Below are 6938 nucleotides of genomic sequence, written 5' to 3'. Positions count from 1 at the left end.
CCCATATGTAGGCATATGGTAGAAACACATTAGTTTTTTTTTTTCAAATAATTAGCCAATTATTTAAATACTATCTACTAAAAAATAAAATCTATCATTTTATGTTGCTTTTTTAAGAAATTATATCATAAGCTATGTCCTCTATGTCTTCTTCTGAGCTTTGTTATGGTCTATTAGTTTATTTTTCTATTCCTGTAGAAGTCAAATTTTTTTCTAATTAATATGGCTCTGTAGCATCTACTAACACTTGGTAAAGTAAATTTTTTAACAGCATTAAGGAAGTACTTAAATCCATCAAACTTATTTATCTCACCCAAGTAGAGGGGGGAAAAAAAAAAGAAGACTCAGAAAAACTCCAAATAAAGTAACTGTCAAATAAAAAAAGAAGTGTCTAATTGGTCTAACCATTGATTTAGTTACTAGACAAACCTTGTGCTGATTTAAATTAGATACATACATACATGCATTTATATTCATCTACATATATATACCTTCATATAATATATGTATATTGTTAGGCCTATAAGATGTGAAGGGATTTGAATTAAAAACCCCAAAACATCTTACAACCATTTGGTTCATGATGCTTAAAATCCAAATACTTAATCTAAGAAGATTTATTCTTCTAGGCAAAATTGTTTAGACAAATGCTTCATGGGAGGAGTGATATTGATAACAAAGGTGTTAGCCAAATTAATCCATTCTTTTCAATTGGTTAATTATCAGCATCTTGACTGTTATCTAAGAGTATTTTTAAGAGGATAGAGAATAGGGGAGATTCAGAGCACAGGTCAAAAGGTAGGTACTCCTTTGGTTCCTTTGACCCCTGACACTTTCAGACTTTGTCACTAGATGATGACTAGTGAGTGCCTTCATGTACATGTCCCAGCCACAAGATTTGTATCCCTGAGTAAATGGTGCTGCAATCCCCAATGGTGATGTATTTCTGTAGAAGAAAACAGCAGCTTTTGCTATTTGGAATGCTAAAAAGAATTGCTTTTTTTATTTGTGGTCAGAATTAAAATATTTAAAACTGATTGCTATTTGATACTATATTTTTTACTACATTGCTTGCCTAATACTTTTGCTAAAAACGAAAACGAAAACAAAAATTCAACTCTTGGTTTTCCTGCTATGATGATTGCTCAAGAATCCTCTAACTGGAATTCAGTCTAGATATTCTATGGCCCCTGTGGAAAAGTATGATTTAATTAAATGCTTAGCTATCAACCCTGTGGTATATATGCTGCTACTGCCATTCCTTCTGGGCCACTGTGTTTCTCATTTTGCAGGGTTATAGGATTCCAGGAAGCAATGAATATTTTCTTTATGTAAAAATAACAAGTGGGAAGAGAGAAAATATTGGCACATAGAGAAAGATAAGAAAGGAAGAAAATATATAAAGAACATAAAGGAGAATTGGGACATGTTGCTATTATGATTCTTCAGTAGGAGATACATTTGTAAAGCAATGTGTCCTGTTTCTATCTGATGTCCTTGGTGAAGGAAGGTTGGCTGAAGATAACTTGATCTTTGCTACTTTTGTTATGCCTCCTAATTTCTTTATTTGTAAAAGAAATGGAATGATTCGCACACTCATGGTGGGTATGTGAAGAAAAAACAAAATTAAATAAGAGAGTATCTTACACTCTTTAAAGAAAATATATTCTCAAACTCAGGGTTTTATTTTTATTACCCTTGCTACTATCAGAAATATCTTTTTTAAAAATAGAGTACAGATAAATCTAGTGTTAGTTTTTCATGGACCTTCTCTACCACTCACTTGTTTTTCTCTAGACTCCAGATTATTGTATCCTAGAGATATCAATTATTTGAAGTGAACGTTACATTTTTTTGAGATAATTCAACTCCACGTTATTGTTTTTCTTTTTAGCTTTTCTAATTTATGGCTCATATGCATAACTCATCTTTTCTTTTGGTCAATTGTTATAATATATGTTCATTCCTTATACCTCTCTATGAATTTTCACAATCTAAATCATTACCAAGAACATTTATAGAATTCAATCTGCGATTTATTTCATTATCTTGAAATAAAACCTACCTTGGCCTAGTGACTTAATTCATGTTTGGCAGTTACAAGTTTTCTTTCTCTGAAGCACAGTAACATGGTGGTTAATATATTAATCTCTAGAGTCAGGCTACCTGGTATTAAATTCACTATGTGATCTGGAGAGAGATATTTAACTTCTCTGTGTTTCACACTCCTTATCTGGAAATTTTAAGGGTAAAACAAATACAACATAAAACATTACTATTACATATCATTTGATAATATATATAAAATATGGCAGTCCCCATTTAGTGATTAAATAAGTCAGGGTCTGATCCGGGACACTGGGGCTGACCATATCCAAACCAGAGATCCAACAGCATTACCAAGGTCTTGGTGGGGCAGAATCACAGTTTGACTTCTTCCTCCTCCTTCCTTCCCAAATGTTGATCCCTCATAAACAGTTTAAAACTCAAACTCCATCTCAACATTGAAAGATAATCATATGTTTCCAGGGAACCCAGTGTGTAACATCGGCTTATCAGAAAACTCCCAGAAGTTTCCTATATGTTTCCCTTCAGATTCCTTACTGGTGTGGTTCATGATTGAAGGGAGAGTTTGCTTTTCATGAATTCTCTCAACATAATTTTGAGTCAAATTCACATTTTTGGTCTATATTCACAGAGTTATATCATCTCCTATTTCAAATTTTTACTTATATATGTCTTTAGTTTTTTAACCTATTTCCCATTTGCCCCAAGAATACTCACCAGTGGCACTTGAGGCTGAAGCATTTACCTCTAGATAACTCACAGATTACAGTCCTAACCTTACTCCCAAAGTTTGCCAGACATCTCCCACGCTTTTCAGAGAATTACATCAAAATAGGACTGATGCAGTTGGGACAGCCCGTTTAAACAGAAAACAGATGCCAAATGATCTGAAAAAAAGGATCTCAAAGGAGACAACCATAGCCAGATTCTGTGGTGAACTTATAGCACCAAAATGGTGTGACAAGAAGGAGGTGACAATATTGTCAACATTCTACAATGATTCTGTGATTGAAGTAGATTAACAGAAATGGAAAGAAAACTAAGAAGCCATGTGTCATTGTGGATTATTACAAGAATATGGTAGCGGTGGACTTGGCTGATCAGATGCTCACTTCTTATCTGAGCGCAAAAGGTACATGTTTTAGTATAAGACATTCTTTTGCCACTTTCTAAACATTACAGTGCTGAACTCCCACATCCTGTTCAAGAAGGACAATCCTGAGCACACAATCAGCCATGTAAATTTCAGACTGACGTTGATTGAAAAAATACTGGAAAAGCATCATAAGCCAGGGCAGCAACATCTTCAGGGTCATCCGTGATCTGATGATGTCACACCTCTTCGCCTGTCTAGAAGACATTTCCCCAGGAGCATACCACCACCATCAGGGAAACAGAATCCAACTGGTCACTGCAAATTTCGCTGCTCACATAATGACAAGGATGGCAAGAAGACCCAGAGAGAAATGCAATATTTTTGTGCTGAATATGATTTTCTGTTTTATGTTGTTCTGTGCCTTGAAATTTACCACACACAAATAAATTATTAAATATTGATCACAACATGCATTTCTGTTACATTAGGATTAGAGACAAGTTCTGCTTAGAAATAACTCCAAGAAGAGTTTTTATATTTTATTTTCACAATGAAAACCAGTCAGATTTGTTTCGGCCTCAAAGAGCATGTTTATGGAAAATTAAATTAATGCTGGCAGCAAGCTTCACTTTTTTTCCTAAATGAGTTAAGAAACAATATCTAATTTCTTACTATAAATTAATATATATAGATAATTCAGAAAAAATTAAAGTACAAAGAAAATTGAAATAACCAGTAATCACTTTCATAATATTAGAATAAGCTATAGGTCTTATTTTTAAGTCATTTTTTCTCATTTAATGTAATGGGAACATAGTCCTGCACTATGCATTCATGTAAGTAGTGTATCGATATGCTTTTATAACTAATAATAATTGCTAACACATACCAAGAGTTTGTGTGCCAGGTACCATTCCAAGCTCTTTTCACGTATATCTGCTTTTGCATATCCAATAAGTCTGTGAGGTAATAACTATTACGTCTCTGTTTTAGAGATGAAGAAAGTGATTCCTTGAGATATTAATCCATTTGTCAGAAGTTACACAGTATGTAAGTGGCAGAGCTGGGATTCAAACCAGCCATGTGACTCAAAGTCCATGTTCTCTTAAGCCTAAAAACTCCAAACTTTTTTTCTGCTTAACACACTCAATATTTGAAATTGTCAGGTGAGTGAATAGTCTCCAATCTAGGACCTCTTAAACATCTTTACTCTCATATTTTCTGTCATATTTAAAACTCTGCTCTTTAGGTACTGTGGGTTACAGAGAAGCAGAAGACAGAGCCTTCATCTTAAAAGTAATCTAGTGGAAAAGAAAAATGAGAATAACTGACTGTACAAAAATCAAGTTAAGTGCTATCATGGGGCAGAGCAAATTGCAGTTTGAGAAAAAAGAGGAGGGAAATTCCAAATGAAGCTTCAGGGAGGAGGAGTAAATCCTAAGTATTTAACTACCAGAAGAGAGGAGCTTTCCAGACAGAGGTAAATGTGTCAAGCAAAAGTTTGTGAACATGCAAGACAAACTTGAAGGATGGTAGAGAAACTTACCAAGATAATGTAAGCTTATTATGTTTTACTGAACTTATCCCTCCATGAACAGGTACATGAAATTTGAATTTTTATAAACTAAATTACGCTTAAAACCACTAAGGCATTAACTAAAGAAATAATTTAATCTTAAGTAAAGCTGAAGACTCCTTTGTAGAGTATAAAATCACACCATTCCTTTTTTAAAAAATCAACTTAGTAATTCATCTTTTCCATTGTTTGTATTTTAAATCAATGGAATTTGTCTTTTCACGCTTTACATGGTATTCATTGTAATTTATGATTATGCTTCTACTTTTTCTTTTGGTCGCGTTTTCTTGTTTTTGAGATTTTTGTTTTTGTTTTTGTTTTGGTCACGGTTGTATTTCTCATGTTCCCTTTTCTAAGTCTGTAAATATTGCATACCAGACAAATACACAAAAAATGAAGTAGTTCCAAGATGGTTTCAAAATCAAATTTATTTTTATGAAATTTGATTTATAGGTAATGCTGAAATAAAAATCAGGGAACATTTTTAAATAATTCCTAATTTCTAACAGATGAAAATATATTGGCTAAGTTTAGGTGTGGAATTCAGGTAGCTCATTATATTGGAAATGCAATTGAATGCTTATATAGGTGGGTACACACTCTCTTCTAAACTGGTCTACCCATTTTTTCGATGTTCACATTTGTCAGTGTCCATAATTCTATGTACTTATATAGTATTGGCTAAAAATGTTACAGGAAATAGAAGTAAGTAGCTAAAAATACCTAAGAGTTTCAAACCTTTAAAACCTTATGCTTTAAAAGATATTATTAACATCCTACCTTTGATATTATTCTACTTCATAAAACTGTTCCCCCCGCCACCATCAGTTTCAAAGATAAAAGGTGATTCTGGCCCTAAAGAGTAGTGTCAGGAGAAGATAGGCTCTCTGACTCTCCAAAAAGTATTGATCTTCAACTTTGAGTTTGCTTCACCCTCCAGTGCCTATGGATAGGCCTAGAACCACCAGGACTCTGAGACAGGATCATACATTAATAGAGAGGCCAGAGGAGATTGAGATCTCTTTGGAAATCTCTGCCTCTAAAATCCTGAGTGCCTTTTAGAACAGGAACATGAATGAAAGAGAAACTAACTAACTTCTGCTCTTACTAAGTATGTGCCAAGCATAGGTAGGAGGCATTAATGTTTAATGCCATGTCATTCTTATATCAACTCTGTAAGGTAAGATCATTCCTATCTTATAGATAGTGAATATACATGAAAAAAATTTACAAATAAATACAGAAAGCAGATAAAAATCAAAATGTCTATAAGGTTTCATGCTGCGAGCTCTGGATTGTTGAATGTGGATTGGTGGTCAGACCAGATGCCAGTATTTCCATTAGGGGCTCACCTCAGCATAACCCACCCAAAGGAGATTCTAATTCTGCAAACTTAACTCCTATCCAAACACTTGTAAAGGGAAATTTTACTCTTTGTGCCACTAGGCTACAGCAGTGGGAACAGAGAGTAATGAATCTTCCGATCTGTCTCTGAAACACGTGCTTTGTTGCATGGAAGCATGAAAAGTGCTGAACATAACCTGGACAATCACATAAACTCTACCAAAGGCTCTGTCTGATTATAAAACAATTCTCATCTGTAGAAAAGAGTGAATGGTGGGGAGAGAAGTCACTAGTGTTACTCTTGTGGTGATTCCTTAGTAGAAACATGGGAGCAATTGTCTCTGAATATTGGGATTTCAGATTTTTTTTTTACTTTTCTTTTTTATTATTATTTATGCCTACAGCACCTGGTCTTCCTAGGTGGTCTCCCATTCAAGTACTAACCAGGTCCAACCCTGCTTAGCTTCTGAGATCAGACATCAGGCTTGTTCAGGTTGGTTTGGCTATAGACCATGGAACATGGCTCCACTGGGGCACGAACTGAGGACCTTCTGCATGTAAAACAGATGTAGTAACTGCTACACTATGAAACCACATCCTGGATTTCAGATTTCTTTACTTATTTAAATATTGTTTGACTATATTATAGTAAATGTGTATTTTACTAAAACTGTAATGAGCATGTCTTCTATTTTGTCTTTCAAAACTTCATGTATCCTTCCAACAGAATGTCTGTTCTGTCCCTATTCCACCTAGCTACTACAAAATGCAAATATTTATCATTCAAGACCTAATTGAACTCACCTACTTTTAATTTCTTTTCCCCAAACAATAATAACTGTACCTACTATATAC

At 34.2% G+C, this 6938-nt stretch overlaps 1 pseudogene; it reads right to left on the bottom strand.

Moving 5' to 3' along the window:
- Positions 1 to 6478: 6478 nt before the first annotated feature.
- On the bottom strand, positions 6479 to 6594 carry LOC120596415 (uncharacterized; annotated as a pseudogene).
- Between the last annotated feature and the right edge of the window lie 344 nt (positions 6595 to 6938).

This window comes from Pteropus medius, unplaced genomic scaffold, assembly GCF_902729225.1.
Source record: "Pteropus medius unplaced genomic scaffold, Ma_sr-lr_union100, whole genome shotgun sequence".
Lineage (NCBI taxonomy): Eukaryota > Metazoa > Chordata > Mammalia > Chiroptera > Pteropodidae > Pteropus > Pteropus medius.
This window is presented reverse-complemented; position numbering and strand designations above follow the sequence as displayed.